General features: G+C 40.7%; 1 protein-coding gene and 1 long non-coding RNA gene across 6 annotated transcripts in view; one reads left to right on the forward strand and one right to left on the reverse strand.

The window, feature by feature from the left end:
- STON2 (stonin 2) overlaps positions 1-14,793 on the reverse strand; it is a 145,608-nt gene that overhangs the window by 11,839 nt on the left and 118,976 nt on the right. The gene's annotated exons all lie outside the window — the stretch shown is intronic.
- On the forward strand, positions 7,875-12,286 carry LOC128316090 (uncharacterized). The gene is made up of 2 exons (XR_008299575.1): positions 7,875-11,300; positions 11,340-12,286. It is a non-coding gene; the product is annotated as an uncharacterized LOC128316090 (long non-coding RNA).

Raw genomic sequence — 14,793 nt, forward strand, 5'->3', positions numbered from 1 at the left:
ATGACCTGAGCCGAAGTCAGGTGCTTAACTGACAGAGCCACCCAGGTGTCCCTCAAAGCATTTTAAAATTAAAAATGAGACTTCCCTTCAAATTAATCATTAATACACTTTTGTAGATGTGTGCTTTATTTTCTGGAAAAATGAAGGGAAAGGGGTCAAGAAAACCCAGGTTTGTAGGATTTATGTATTATTTTATTTATCATTATTATCATTATCCTTATTACTACTATTACTGCAACAACTACTATTGTTATCATAATGAAGGCTAAAGGGAACAGTGTGGCCCGGAGTAAAATACAATCACTTCCTTGGAACAGTAACTGATCCTCCCTAGACAACTGGGGTTCCATCTCAAAACATCAGTTTCTTATGAAGCCACTCTAAGGAGCTTTTGTAACCTTAGTGCTCCCACCCAAACAGCCTGATACTGACCCAGCCCCTGTGGAGGGATATCCTTTTTGCCTTGGGGTTCATGACCACTCCCTCATTTAAACAGGCCCAAGTCTTTTTCCTCTGGAGGGTGCTTTTCTGCCAAAGCTGTTTATTCTTGCTGCCAAAGGATTCCCTTCTGCTGGGAATCCTGTCTCCAAAATAGCATTTCTCATTCTCCTCTATGAAGCCAAAAAAGAAGGGGGGTGGAAAAAAAAAGAGGCTTTGTCTCCACTTGACACAATTTTCTTACAATAAATTTCTTTTTAAATGAAGCTATTTAAAATCACACAAAGTCCTAGACGGTTTTGAAGCATTAGACTTAGGATACAATTTAAATGAATCTTCTTTAAATCTGGAGGGAAAGTTTTTAATTAAATTAATTTCTAGAGATTCTATATTCTCTTTGATGGCCATTGAAAAGTATTAAAAGACTTTGTTACAAAATATTCTCTCCTTTGACAGTTTCATCTTCCGTGATTACAAACTGCTTTAAAAAATCCATCATTTGGCACAGCAGTGGGACATAGGTCAAATTTCTGGAGATTTTTTTCCCTACAAAATCATTTATTAAATAAAAAATGTCTTAGGGGCACCTGGGTGGCTCAGTCGGCTAAGCACCCTACTCTTGGTTTTGGCTCAGGTCATGATCTCAGGGTTCAAGACCCGCATTGGGCTCTGTGCTGACAGTGCAGAGTCTGCTTGGGATTCTCTCTCTCTCCCTCTCTGCCCCTCCCCTGTGTGCTCTCTCTCTCTCTCAAAATTAATAAATTTATAAAAAATGTCTTAATAAAGATACTTTTACAGATGAAAAGCAAAAGTGTCTCTAGCTCACATGAAAATAAAGCATTTCTTGGGGCAAACCCAAGGACTGACAAACACTACTTTGAAAAACTATCCCTTATTGACACTGACTTCTCTATTTGTAAGCTCTTAACTTTCTGTCATTTATCACTGAGATTTTCAATGGTTTTTGCAAAGATTAGGTCATATATTTTCTGAGTCTCTTTTAATTAAAACCTCTTTATTACATTATTTGAGACTTTCACATATAAAAAGTAACTTATCTGTATGTAAAATTTCTGGGGAAACATATATATCATATATGACAAAAACTTGACATCCTTCATATAATAGTATGGTGTATTCTTAATAAAAATGACACACCCTTACAAATATAAAGTAAAATAAAATAGGATAAGAACAGACAATTCATGGGGTACCTGGGTGTCTCAGTTGGTTGAGCATCCAACTCTTGGTTTTGGCTCAGGTCATGGTCTCATGGTTCATGGTTTGAGCCCCACATCGGGCTCTGTGATGACAGTGTGGAGTCTGCTTGGGATTCTCTCTCTCCCTCTCTCTGCCCTTCCGCCATTCACACTGTCTCTCTCTTAAAATAAAGATACTTTGAAAAAAAAAAAAAAAAGGAGGGGCGCCTGGGTGGCTCAGTTGTTTGGATGTCTGACTTCGGCTCAGGTCATGATCTCGTGGTTCATGGGTTCGAGCCTCGTGTCGGGCTCTGTGCTGACAGCTCAGAGGCTGGAGTCTGCTTTGGATTCTGTGTCTCCCTCTCTCTCTCTGTTCCTCCCCTGCTTGCACTCTGTCTCTCTCTCTCTCTCGAAGGTAAATAATATTTTAAAAATGTTTTTAAAAAGGAATAATTCACTAATGAAGAAATATAAATGTGTAATAACTATTTGGAAAAAAAAAGAAGTTCAACCTTTTTATAAAACAATAAATACAATTCTCTCTGTGTCATAGAGACAAAAATTTGGAAAGAATAATAATCATTATTGGTGACACAAGGAAACTTACACTCTGATGAAAGTTAAAAAAAATCTTTCTGGGGGCAATTTGAAAATTTGTACAAAAGTCTCAAAAAATGTGACCCCAAAATTCTACTCATACAACTGTATTGTAAGGAAAGAACAATACAGGCATGCAGAGATACATTTAGTGTAGGTTTATCACAGCAATGTTTGTATCAGAAAAATTGGAAAACAACATAAATGCCCAGCGATGGAGGATTGTTTATATCGAGTATTATGCTCCTAAAATGGAATCCCATGCGGCTATTAAGCAAATGTTATTGCCACATGTTTATTCACACAGAAGCTGTTTATGACATACATTTTGCATGAACAGTAACAAGAGCCTACAATCTGGAGTCAAACTGCCTTGGTTTCAATTCCGTACCTGTAGCACATTAGCCATGTGACTTTGGGCAAGTTTTTAAATTTCTCTGCACCTCAGTCTTCCCACCTATGACATTAAGAAAATATGAAATCCCGGGGCTCCTGGGTGGCTCAGTTGGTTAAGTGTCTGACTCTTGATTTTAGCTCAGGTCATGGTCTCAAGGTTCGTGGGATCGAGCCCCGTGTCGGGCTCTATGCTGACAGCGTGGAGCCTGCTTCAGATTCTCTCTCTCCCATCCTCTCTCTGCCTCTCCCCTGCTTATGCTCTCTTTCTCTCTCAAATAAATACAACATTAAAAAAATATATTAAATCCTACCTGTCAGGGTTGTTGGGAAAATTTAATATTGATTTTAGAATTGTGCCTGGCAAGTAATAAATGGTAAGTGTTCAGTAGATGTTAGCTGCTATCACTACTCCTACTAGAAGGATACATTTTCATGATATAAAGTATACATATATTAAAAAAGCACTGGAATATAATATTTCAAAATATTTTGATGTGAAAACCAGTGTCTCCTGTGGGGTAAGAGGCGATTTAAAAAATATTAAATCTGTATTCTTTAAGAAAATGCTGTTTGCTTACAAGATAAATAGTAAAAGGTCAAAACACATCCTTAGCACTCCTGCTAATTAACCTTAGAGAAAGAGAACAGTTTAGCTGTAATCCACGTTGATAAAGCAGCAGTTAGATCTTTCCCATGACACTTATGACTAATGTAGTTGGTACTGAGAACAATGAGGGGAGAGAAAGAAAAAAAAAAGCCAGCAAATTTCTTCAGTAAGAAACAGGCAAAAACTAATTATGCTCAGAACAAAATTAACTATCATCCAGAATTTCATTTTATTGACTTATTAAAATAAAACCAAAGCCAAAAATCCAGCATAATTTTAATTACTATCTCTTCCACCTGCTACCTCCAAATTGCTTTTATTATGAGTTGGGCTGCTGCCAAACCAAAGCCATGTATAAAAATCAGGTTCTCATCGGCCCACTGGGAGAGCTAGCTAGTAAACTACGAGCTTCCTAATGTCTTTACTGATGCCAACAAAAAAGACACAGTGGATTCTTTCAATGCTAGACCACAATCTATTTTAAGTGCCCCAAAGACTCAGTTAAATGATTACAATGGTAGTCAAAGTTACCAAACCGAAGAAAAAGTAAGAACTATGGGGGAAGACTAAGTTTCTATATTTTGAATACAGCAGATACTCCGCCCTCTTCTTTCTCCATTTGTTAACCTAATTTGTTCATGCAATGACAGATGCAAAAACTGAGCGCTGTTCATTGAATTTATTTGCAGAGGCAAGAACAAATATTCTTAGATTATTGCCGTTTTCTCAAGATGAGACAGCAGTCACTATCACACAAGAGCATATACTTAAAACTGTATAAGCAGCCTCAGATGCACAGCAGGCCGTTATGTATTTGTGGAATGATCTAGAAAGTGAAAAGAGGACCACAGAATTTTCAGGTTTGAAGAGATTTTAGAAATAATAAAACTTGACCTTCATTTTGCTGGGAAGACTGAGGGGCTCAGGAAGTTTAAGTAAAGTACCCAAGGTAACATTTACAAAGTCCTACTTTCAATGTTCACTACCTCTGTTATTTTCTTAATGCTTGTTCTCTAAGCTAAAATCTGGTTAATTTTTCTCACTGCCTTTGAGATGGGCAACAGTTACCTTGACACACAGCTTTTTGGGAGCACTGTTCAGTAGGGGAAAAGAAGTTAACTAAACAAGGATTTACATCCATTTACACAAAGAAGCCTCTGGGCATAAGGTCAGGTGATGTCAGCCCCTGATGTGTGAATGTGTAAGGGTGAGAAAAGAGTCATCTGAACCTTATCAACGGAGCTTCTAACTTGGATAAAACAAGCTGAGACCTGCTTAGTCATCACAATACACTGATAAAGAGAGCCAGAGGGTTTTTGAGTCTCTTCATCTGTCCTTAGCATTATCCAGGAGACGGGATGATTTGGTGCTGGTAAAGTTACCTGGTCAGGGATATCCCCAAAGTGAAGAAGCCAATTCACCAAACTAGTACTTCACCACTAGTTGTCAGAATCCCTAGCAGGAGCATTTGACACTCATTCTGGTTTCTATTTGTTAAGAGGACCTATGAAGCAGTACTCAATTGCTCTGCCAACTCCCCCCATCCCTGCTTATCAAGATGAGCTCACCCAACATTCCTCATCTCTGTTTTGCTCAGAGAAGCAACATATATCATTTCTTGCTCAGAAAAGCAAGTATCAGACTTTAAGTTTGATGACTGTCCCAGGAGCCTGTGTGTTCCTGGTGAATCTGTTCTCTCTGGTTCTAAACTTTTGTTTCTGCGTTATCACCCCCCATTTCACCGGTACTCAACCTTTGGATCCCTGCTTTTGGCTCCTTTCCTCTAACAACTAAATCTCCACTCAACTGGCTTACTGGTTCCCTGGCTTAATATCAGCTTCTCATGTTGTCTTAGATGAAGACTCTATTCTTCAACTCTCGTCAGGGCAGAGATCCTACCAAAACACCTTGCTGTTGTCTGAGAGAGTCACTCCAGTTCCCCAGCAGAGGTCATAGGCAGGGAACATGGATAGATGCCAATATCTATAACAAATTGAAAAATCAACATTCCATTTTATAACTTAATCTCTTAATATTTTACACACTGAGGTATATCAAAGACTTAACTAGTAATAAGGCCTGTTGAGAACCCAACCTGTGTTTTATTTATTTGTCATTGCCATAGCAAAAAGCTCCTGTATTTCCTTCCTCAACTATTTGAGCACACCAAAGAGGGGTGAACAAAGGACTTTCTAGAGTCTAAGCCTTTTTGAACGGGCAATGAAGCTCTGCTTAATGGACCATAAAATTCTTCTATGGTCTCATAAATAGACATTTTCCAAAGAAGACATACAAATGGCCAACAGACATATGAAAAGATGCTCTACATCACTAATCATCAGCGAAATGCAAATCAAAACCACAATGAGTTATTCCCTTATACCATTCAGAATGGCTAAAATAAAAAAGGCAAGAAATAACAAGCATTGGTGAGGATGTGGAGAAAAAGTAACCCTCACACACTGCTGGTGGGAATGTAAATTGGTACAGCCACTGTGGAAACAGTAAGGAGGTTCCTCCAAAAATTAAAAATAGAACTACCATATTACCCATTAATTCCACTACTAGTATTAACCAAAGAAAATGAAAACACTAATTTGATGAGATATATGCACCCCTATGTTTATTACAGTATTATTTACAATAGCTGAGATCTAGAAGCAACCTAAGTGTCTACAGACAGATGAACAGATAAGGAATCTCTCTCTCTCTCTCTCTCTCTCTCTCTCACACACACACACACACACACACACTATGCAGCCATAAAAATGACGAGGCTGTGCCAGTTGCAACAACATGGATGGACCCAGAAGGTATTATGATAAGTGAAATAAGTAAACTGAGAAAGACAAATACCATATGATTTCACTCATATGTGCAACCTAAAAAACAAATGAATAAACAAAAATAGACCTATAAATACAGAGGACAAACCGATAGTTGCTAGAGGGAAAGGGGTGCAGGGGGGAGGGGCAAAATGAATGATGGGGACTGGGAGATGCAAGCCTCCAGTAATGGAATGAGTAAGTTGCGAGAACAAAGAACACAGCATAGGGGATATAGTTAATGGTACTATAGTAGCATTGTATGGTGACAGATAGTAGTTACACTGTGGTGAGCACAGTAAGGTATAAGAGAAATTGAATCGCTATGTTGCGCATCTGAAACGAATGCAACCTTATGCGTCAACTATGTTCAATTTAGAAATTAAAAACAACAACAACAACTCATCTCTGGTGTGATGAGAAGTAGAAAAGGTTCTTTTGGTTTAGGAGCTTAAAAGAGGAGAAGCATCCAGAAGTTACTCTAAGGGAGAACGTAAAGGAACGGCAAGGAAAAAAGAGGGTCTCCATCCTGACTCTAAGTGGAGCATGGTTTGCATACCCAGGAAGTGTCAGAGGTGGGGACCAGGACAAGGACTACCTGCAGGGCCACTGGGACAATGTCCTGAAAGAGTGGCAAGCCTACAGTGCCCATGCCCTTACTGTGACCAGGATAGCTGAGTCATTAGGACCACCTGTCCCTCTGCCACTGTGGATGTGTCACTCATGCGTGCCCCCATATCCTTACTCACTATGCATCCGGCTACCATGTGAGGTAAGACCCCAGCAACCACCCACGTGAGTCTTAGTGACGGGGACTGTTATTTCTCCAAGGTTGACCCGGTGAGTTCAACAGGGGGGTTGTGATAAGGGCAAAGGAACAGAGCTGGGGGCTCTCACACAGTATTACAGATGCTTGCTTGGGTACATGTGTGCTGGGGATAAGGAGCAGAGCGGGCACTCTGACGGAGTCTGTATCAAGCCTTCCTTCCATGTGTTAACTCTGCTAGGCTATAATACAGCTTCCAGGAGAAGTTCTAAAGGTCTGTTGGTGGTAGGGGTGCCGTTAGCCAGTCTAAGATCACCCACAGAAAGGTTAAGGGCATTGACAATAGCTGAAAAAATCTCTGTAAATCACTCCCTTTTCACCCATATTGCCCAAAGCTCATTGTTTTTCATGTGGACTTTCAGCAATGACAGTAACAAAATAACCAACAGCTCCTGTGTGCAGTAAGCCACTTCTTCTCAATTGAATTTGGAGTTGGTAATTTCATTTCATTTCAGTACTTATCCAGCTCCTGTTTAGTTATTAAGATCGAAGGAGACATTCTTATGTAGACTGAGGGTAGATGAAACTTACAAACCGTAAACATATCAAGTTAAGGTAATTTTTTAGAAAAACAGGAGAGCAACTAATTTCTAGCATGACAATAAATTTATTCTAGCTGGTGGAACTCTATTTGTATTTCTGAACGTCTCAAATTTTTCAGAATCCCTCATGAGGTAGATAATCCGCAGGCAAACAGTGAAGTGTTATTTCCAGATGATTTGCACACTTGGTACTTTTCCTGACTTGTTACAGCATTCCCACCATCTGGCATATATACACCAGCGTCTCCTGGGTGGACACAAGGCTCGCAAGGGAAAGGCTGGTTTAAAAGTGGTTTGTACCAGGGGCGCCTGGGTGGCTCAGTTGGTTAAGTGTCCGACTTCGGCTCAGGTCATGATCTCACCATTTGTGGGTTTGAACCCCATGTAGGGCTCTGTGCTGACAGAGCCTGGAGCCTGCTTTAGATTCTGTCTCTCTCTCTCTCTCTGCCCCTCCTCCACTCACGTGCTCACTCTCTCTCTCTCTCTCTCTCTTAAAAATAAGTAAACATTAAAAAAATTAAAAAATTTTTTAAAGTGGTTTGTACTAATGATGGATTGAATTCCTGGCTTCACGCTGGTCTCTACTGCCTGTTTTGTGTCACTGCAGACAGAAAAGGGTAAAGCTTGGGCTCTGGAGTCAGTTCGTCCAGGCTCTGCCATTAGAAAACTATGAGATCTTGGACACGTTACTTAACCCTCTCTAAACTGCAGGATTTCTCAATTCTCAAAGCAAATAATAACAGTACCCACTTAACAGGATTGTGAGGGGAAATGAGATCATTAACAGACACTGCATTTAACTGGGCTTCAGCTCAATAAATGTTAGCTATCACAATAAAAATATGTAAATATTATTAGAATTCTCAAGGAAGCAAAAGGGAGAGGGAAGGAAAAGAGGAGAGAGAATGCCTTTGAAGTTGTATTATCAATCTGATGGAGACTGAAGGGGAGACTGAAGAAGGAAAGGAGGAAGAAAACTGGAAGAAATGGAAAGGGGGATGGAGAGAGAAGAATATCTCAGGTTATGATTCCTTGAGTCCAAATCTTTCCACAATCATTGCATAGATAAATCCCCAAAGGCTTGGGAATGATAAGGGATCTGAGGGTCTGCATTCACAAAGTCATTGTGACTACAAAACAGCAGCACCAGCCTATCACATGAGGGAAGTGTTAAGTCTTGAGTACACTTTGGTCAAGACAGAACATCCAACTTTCTATTATTCCTCTGGTACAAAGAAGTGCCTTTGTAATTGTAGGGCAGGTCTAAGATGCTTTTGTATTCTGGACAAGTAATCCTCAAAGTGGAGAGGAATGCACTCAAGGAGGTATCCAGAATGATCCACTGGGGTGTGGGAAGAAAACATCAGAAACTCAATTTTTGTTCACTTTTTAACCCATCCTTTAAACATTTCTAATTTTTGTTTATATGTTATAAAACATTTACTAAAATACCTAGTATGTTTGTAATATATAAATAAATTTATAATATATATACACACACAATACACACACACACACACACACAAATATTAGAGGCTCATGATTAAGTCTTTGGAGAAACATGACCAAACACTTGGAGAAAATTGTTATAGTGCACTAGGCATGTTTCAAATACTTAGCATGACTTCACATACACACACAGATATCACCTCTTCCCTGTCCTTTATAACAGTGGGCTGTTGTAACCAGAAAAAAAAAATGGTCTTGGTTATCAGTCCAAAGAGAGAAGTATTTTGCCAAATAAGAAGATTTTTTATTCCCTTAAACTCCATTATTTGGGCAATAATTCAATCTTAAATACCCCAGTGCTCCTGTAGTCATGCTAACAACCTATCTCAAGTTTTCCCTCTTCCCTAGAATCATGCTAAATATGACTTCATCACCACTCCTCCCTGCTTTCTAGAAAGTTTTAAAAACAGTCTTCCAATTCTGCAGAAATTATGAAACTGACCTAAATAAATAACTGTTGGAGTCAATGCCAGGGCCAAAGACTGTGTGACCTCAATATCAGAACACCAGTCTCCTCATTTCCCTTTCTTGTTTACACTCTTGGTGCCCAGGGAATAAATAGCAATGGCAGGAAGATGTCTGTGAGATCCTGGTCCGTGCCAAGGACATCACCAGCTCAGCAAGTGTCTTCAAAGTAAATGTTTTAATTGTTGTTCGAGTAACAGGTTGCGACTCTTACCTTTGCTCTCTTACCCGAGGAAAATTCAACCTACATGGTTCAGAGCAGAAGGACAAAATCAATGGAGTCAACAATACCGATGGAAGAATTACTGTATTACCTATCCTGCAACCGCCACCCCCCTATTTTGGGTAACCACTTCACAATCAGACTCCCCCCCCACCCCCCCGCCCCATTCAAGTCTTCATGGATCTTCACTCAGTGTGCCCCATCCATGGTACATATGACCCAAGCAAAGTCAGATACTTGTTGGAAATCTTGAATAGACTGAAGCAAGCGCAGGAAAGTAGTGGGAGCTGAGTTATTCAAATAGAGGCACCCTAAAGAGCCTGCATATTAGTTCTTGCTGGCTTGATGCTTAAAGTTGCCAAGATTTCTGACCATCTCTGAGAGATGGCAAAAATGGCCTCAGATTCTTCTTTCCTCTCTCCACGCTCTTGGGCAGTCCCTTTCCATGTGGACTCTGAGCTGGAACATAGGATTCATTTTAGTCAGGATCAAATACACCACAAATGGAAACTTGAAAAGTGCTTGTGTGACGGTGCTTGCCCTCTTTTGCTGTACTTGGAACCCCAAGTCCATGATGCAGTGAGTCTGCAGGGGGATAAATGACCATGTGGAGGAGATGCAAGGCACCCTAGCCAACCAGGCAGTGACTGCAGACCCATGAGTGAGCTCCTATGGTGAACAGCTTAGCCTGGCACAGACTAGGAATTGCTCAAGCTTGCCCGGACTGTGGATGTGCAGAATCTTGAGCTAAACAAATGATTGCTGGGGATCTGGGTATGTGTGTGTGTCGGGGGGCGGGGGGCTAATTTTCAATGTGGTTTTTATGTAGCACAGTAAAAGCTGATACACCAACTTCCTGGAGTTTAAGTTTTCAGCTTTTCTTCTAATTCTGTAAACTATCATATCCTTAGAATGAATTCATTTTACTTAAAGTTAGTAAAGTTGGCTTCTGTTGCTTGCAATCGAAATTATTTTAGTAGCCAGGTAGGAGACAGATGACCAGATCTTTGTAGGAAACATGGCAAATATAAATTTCTAGAAACTTCCAAACTTGTCTGTTTTTTCTTTTAATGTTTACTTATTTATTTTGAGAAAGAGAGAGCATGAGTGTGTGTGGGGGGGGGGGGTGGGGGGCAGAGAGAGAGAAAGAGTGAGAGAGAATCCCAAACAGGCTCCACACTGTCAGTGCAGAGCCCCACACGGGGCTCAATCTCATGAACTGCGAGATCATGACCTCAGCCAAAATCAAGGGTCAGACGCTTAACAAACTGGGCCACCCAGGTGCCCCCAAACTTGTCTGGTTTTTGAGCAAAACTATTTTGTTACTCCTCTCCATTCTCCCTTATTCTTTTCACAAGGAAATAGAATAGTATTCTTACTGTTGAAATAATATAAGACACACTTCAAACTCTAAGTTTAGAGGGGAGGAATTTTGAGACTCTTATTTGAAGAGCTGTCATCTTTGGTCTGGGTCACCCTAGACATAAACAGGTGGGAAGAAGTTAGGCTCTGACTGCATTATCAAGTGGTCTGTGGACTGTGGCTCTAGCCTGGTTCATATCCTGGCTACTCTACCTATTAACATGGTGACCTTGGGCAAGTTACTTAAACGTAGTAGGCTTTAGTTTCCTCCACTGTAAAATGGAGATAATAATAATATTTACCTCTTAAGTGTGGTAAGGACTGAGTTAATACAGGTAAAGTTTACACAGCAAACATTACATAAATATTTGGTATTATTATTATAATGATTACTCCTTAGAGTCTAGGTTCCCTTGGGGAACATCTTGGAAAAAGACATTTGGTATTGTGGGAGCTTGGAAAAAGCCATGGAAGAGAAGGCTTTATTGCTAGTCCTGGCTCTGCCACAAACCTGCTATGGTCTTGGGCAAGGCTCTTTGTGCCATTTCCCTCCCCATCTGTAACATGGGATAATCATAATCCCTGTTCTAGTTTGGAAGCAAATATGAAGTAACACACGTGAACATGTTTCTAAACATTCAAAAGTGCTCAATTGCTATTTGGTAAGGTCTATGATTATTATTCAGATAATGAGGTAGTTTTAGGTTCCAAATAAGTCCTACAATTTCTCATGCCATTTGAGTAGGTCCTAGGTGGAGAGTTATTGCATTTAGACAGAGAAAGAGAAATGCAAAAAGCAATCTTGGCATAAAGAGTTATTTACAGATATATTACACCAAAACCTGTGTGTTGAGGGGTGCCTGGGTGGGTCAGTCAGTTAAGCATCCAGCTCTTGATTTGGTTTCAGGTCATGATCTCGGGGTGGTGGGATTGAGCCCTACATGGGACTCCGCACTGGCTGTGGAGCCTGCTTAAGATTCTCTCTCTCCCTCTGCCCTGCCCGGCTCATGCTATCTCAAACAAATTAATTAAATTAAATAAATAACAGGAAAAAAACCCTGTATGTTGAGAGGCTTGATTACTTATCAGATCAAAGAGGTCACAGCCTAGGGGTGCCTGGGTGGCTCAGCCAGTTAAGTGTGTGACTTTGGCTCAGCTCATGATCTCACAAGCTCAGGTCATGATCTCACAGTTTGTGAGTATGAAGGCCACATGGGGCTCTCTGCTCTCAGTATAGAGCCCACTTTGGATCCTCTGTCCCCCTCTCTCTCTGCCCCTCCCCCATGCATTCTCTCTCTCTCTCAAAAATAAACATTAAAAAAAAAAAGAGGTCATAGCCTTTTCAAAACTGTCCCAGAGACCATCAGTATTTCTGAGGAAATAAATGGCATCAAGTAACCTGAAAGCAGGGAAAGTGGAAGACCAAAAACACACTCATACCTTTCTACATCCTGAAGTGACGGATGCCGCCTAATCAACTTGTTCCCCACCTGTCCACAGGACCAGGGTTGAGTGTTCTTTACCTTAGCGGGGTACAACTCGGGATTTAAGGCCCAGTGAATCCAAGGCACTCATATGTGAATTCATGTTAAAGCACACTGGTTTTTTGAATTGTTCCAGTCACCAAGTTCTAATATAACTAACAATTTGTTTCTGTAATATAAAGATTAACTTTTTTTGGATAATTTTAAGGAACAAGTTACATTTTAGAAAATTTGGATGGTGCAGAAACCCATACCATCAAAAGCACCTGAATCTTGCTGCCACCGGAGGTAAGTGACATCACATTCTAGTGTTTCCTTCAAGTTGTCTCACTGTGCAAGTACACATTCATGAACACACACCTATCTAAAAGCCAGGAGTATTCTGCATATACGGTTTTAGAACCTACTTTTGTTGTTGTTGTTAATATTCGCACATCAGAGTTTTCATGGGACAACACTGAAAACAGGCAGTGTGGAAGACAGTACGTGCCAGGAGCTGTTGGCAGTATCTGACCACGCTGTTAGGACGAGCATGATGGATGCTAAACTGGTTTGGAGGGCAGTTTGTATTAATTCCAGGATATACATGTAGTGTCTGGCTGCCTTGGGGACATGCAGGGGACGTGAAGGGTCATGAGAAACTGAGATGCTGGATAAAGGGTGATCGATGCTGATAATTTGCTTCATGAAGTAAATGTGACTCCCACTGACATTTAGAGTCAGGGACTTCAGTAGACAGAGATGAGGTCATGGGATCAGGGCTTCTATTTTCAAATCTAAAGCTTGCCTGGCTGTGACATGCTGAAATGTTGACAAACATGCTGCCTTCCAGTCTTTAAAAATAGTAACCTTTGTTTCCCACACTGAGGGCATTTCCTAAGTGTCAGATCGAGTGTCCTCTGAAGCTGGACACACAGCAGATTGGTATGTGTGGCTACCTGTTGCCCTGTCTTCACATAAATGAGAGAAGTCAGGTGGAGGATATAAAGGCAGAATCATCCGCCCACTTCAAAGCATGAACCTTGGTGACTTTATAGGGCAGGTTGCACAACATAAACCAGAGGTTTGCTTCCTCAAAGACCTTTCAACAGCATGCACTATAGAGCAAAGGAATTTCTGCCCTATCTTCAAGAGCAGACTGGGGCAAATACACGAGTCAGCATTTGATAAAGGTTGTTAGCAAATAAAGAATAAATGGTCCCAAAAATATTTAGAGAGGATGAAGTATTCTATCTAACGCCTTAAGATTTCTGGTTAAGAATAAGAGGGGTATGGTTAAGAATAAGAGAAGATAAGCACAAACGGTCTTCAGAAATCAGGGCAAAATTGTGCCATGGAAAGAGATCTTTATGGTGTTAGTTTTTCTTTAAAGTATTTCATTTGGGATTGTATTGTCTAACCCCACATGGCCCTTGGTGACTTCTGGAGTGTGTCTAGAGTTCTCTGGTGACTTGAGGAGCAGGCTTGAGGTTTTACGGCAAGAGAGGGAGCTGGAAGGAGAGAGGAAGAATAACCCACCACCGCCTCTATGTTCAAGACAACAGCAGTGGCTTGGGTGACGCTCCCCAATCATGTACCGTATGCCAGATGCCCTGCTAGAACTGTATGGAAACTTTTAACTTGATCCTGGAACACTATATAACATAGATCCTACCTTCTCCCGTTTTTATTGATGGGGACACTGAAGCACAGAGGTTAGATAACTTGACAAAAGTCACAGACTAGTAAGTGGTGCAGCTAGAATCTGAACCCAGGAGGTCAGAGCTCACGACCTTCAGCTTGACCACTCTCGTGTATAGCAGCACTAGGATTGCAGCTCAATGTCTGTAGAACTAGCTAATCTCGAGCAAGTTACTCAATTTCTAAGTCTTAGTTTCCTCACTTTTAAAAAGGATAATAAAAATAAGCTGATCTATCTATCACAATAGGGTTGTGAGAACCAAACGAGACATGTGCATGTCACTTGTAAAATATGGCAAGCTACACATTTTTTTAAAAGCTTATTTATTTATTTATCTATTTACTTACTTATTTTGAGAGAGAGAGAAAGAGGGGGAGAGAGAGAGAGAGAGAGAGAGGAGAGAGAGAGAGAGAGAGAGAGAGAGAGAGAGAGAGAGAATCCCAAGCAGGCTGAGCACTGTCAGTGCAGAGCCTAATGCGTGGCTCAAACTCATGACCTGTGAGATCATGACCTGAGCCAAAATCAGGAGTCGGATGCTTAACTGACTGAGCCACCCAGATACCCCATGGCATGCTACACATTTTAAATTACTTTCATTATTACTGATGAAAGAAGAGAAAGAGGGCACTTATTTCTTCA

The sequence above is a fragment of the Acinonyx jubatus genome, chromosome B3 (assembly GCF_027475565.1).
Source record: "Acinonyx jubatus isolate Ajub_Pintada_27869175 chromosome B3, VMU_Ajub_asm_v1.0, whole genome shotgun sequence".
Lineage (NCBI taxonomy): Eukaryota > Metazoa > Chordata > Mammalia > Carnivora > Felidae > Acinonyx > Acinonyx jubatus.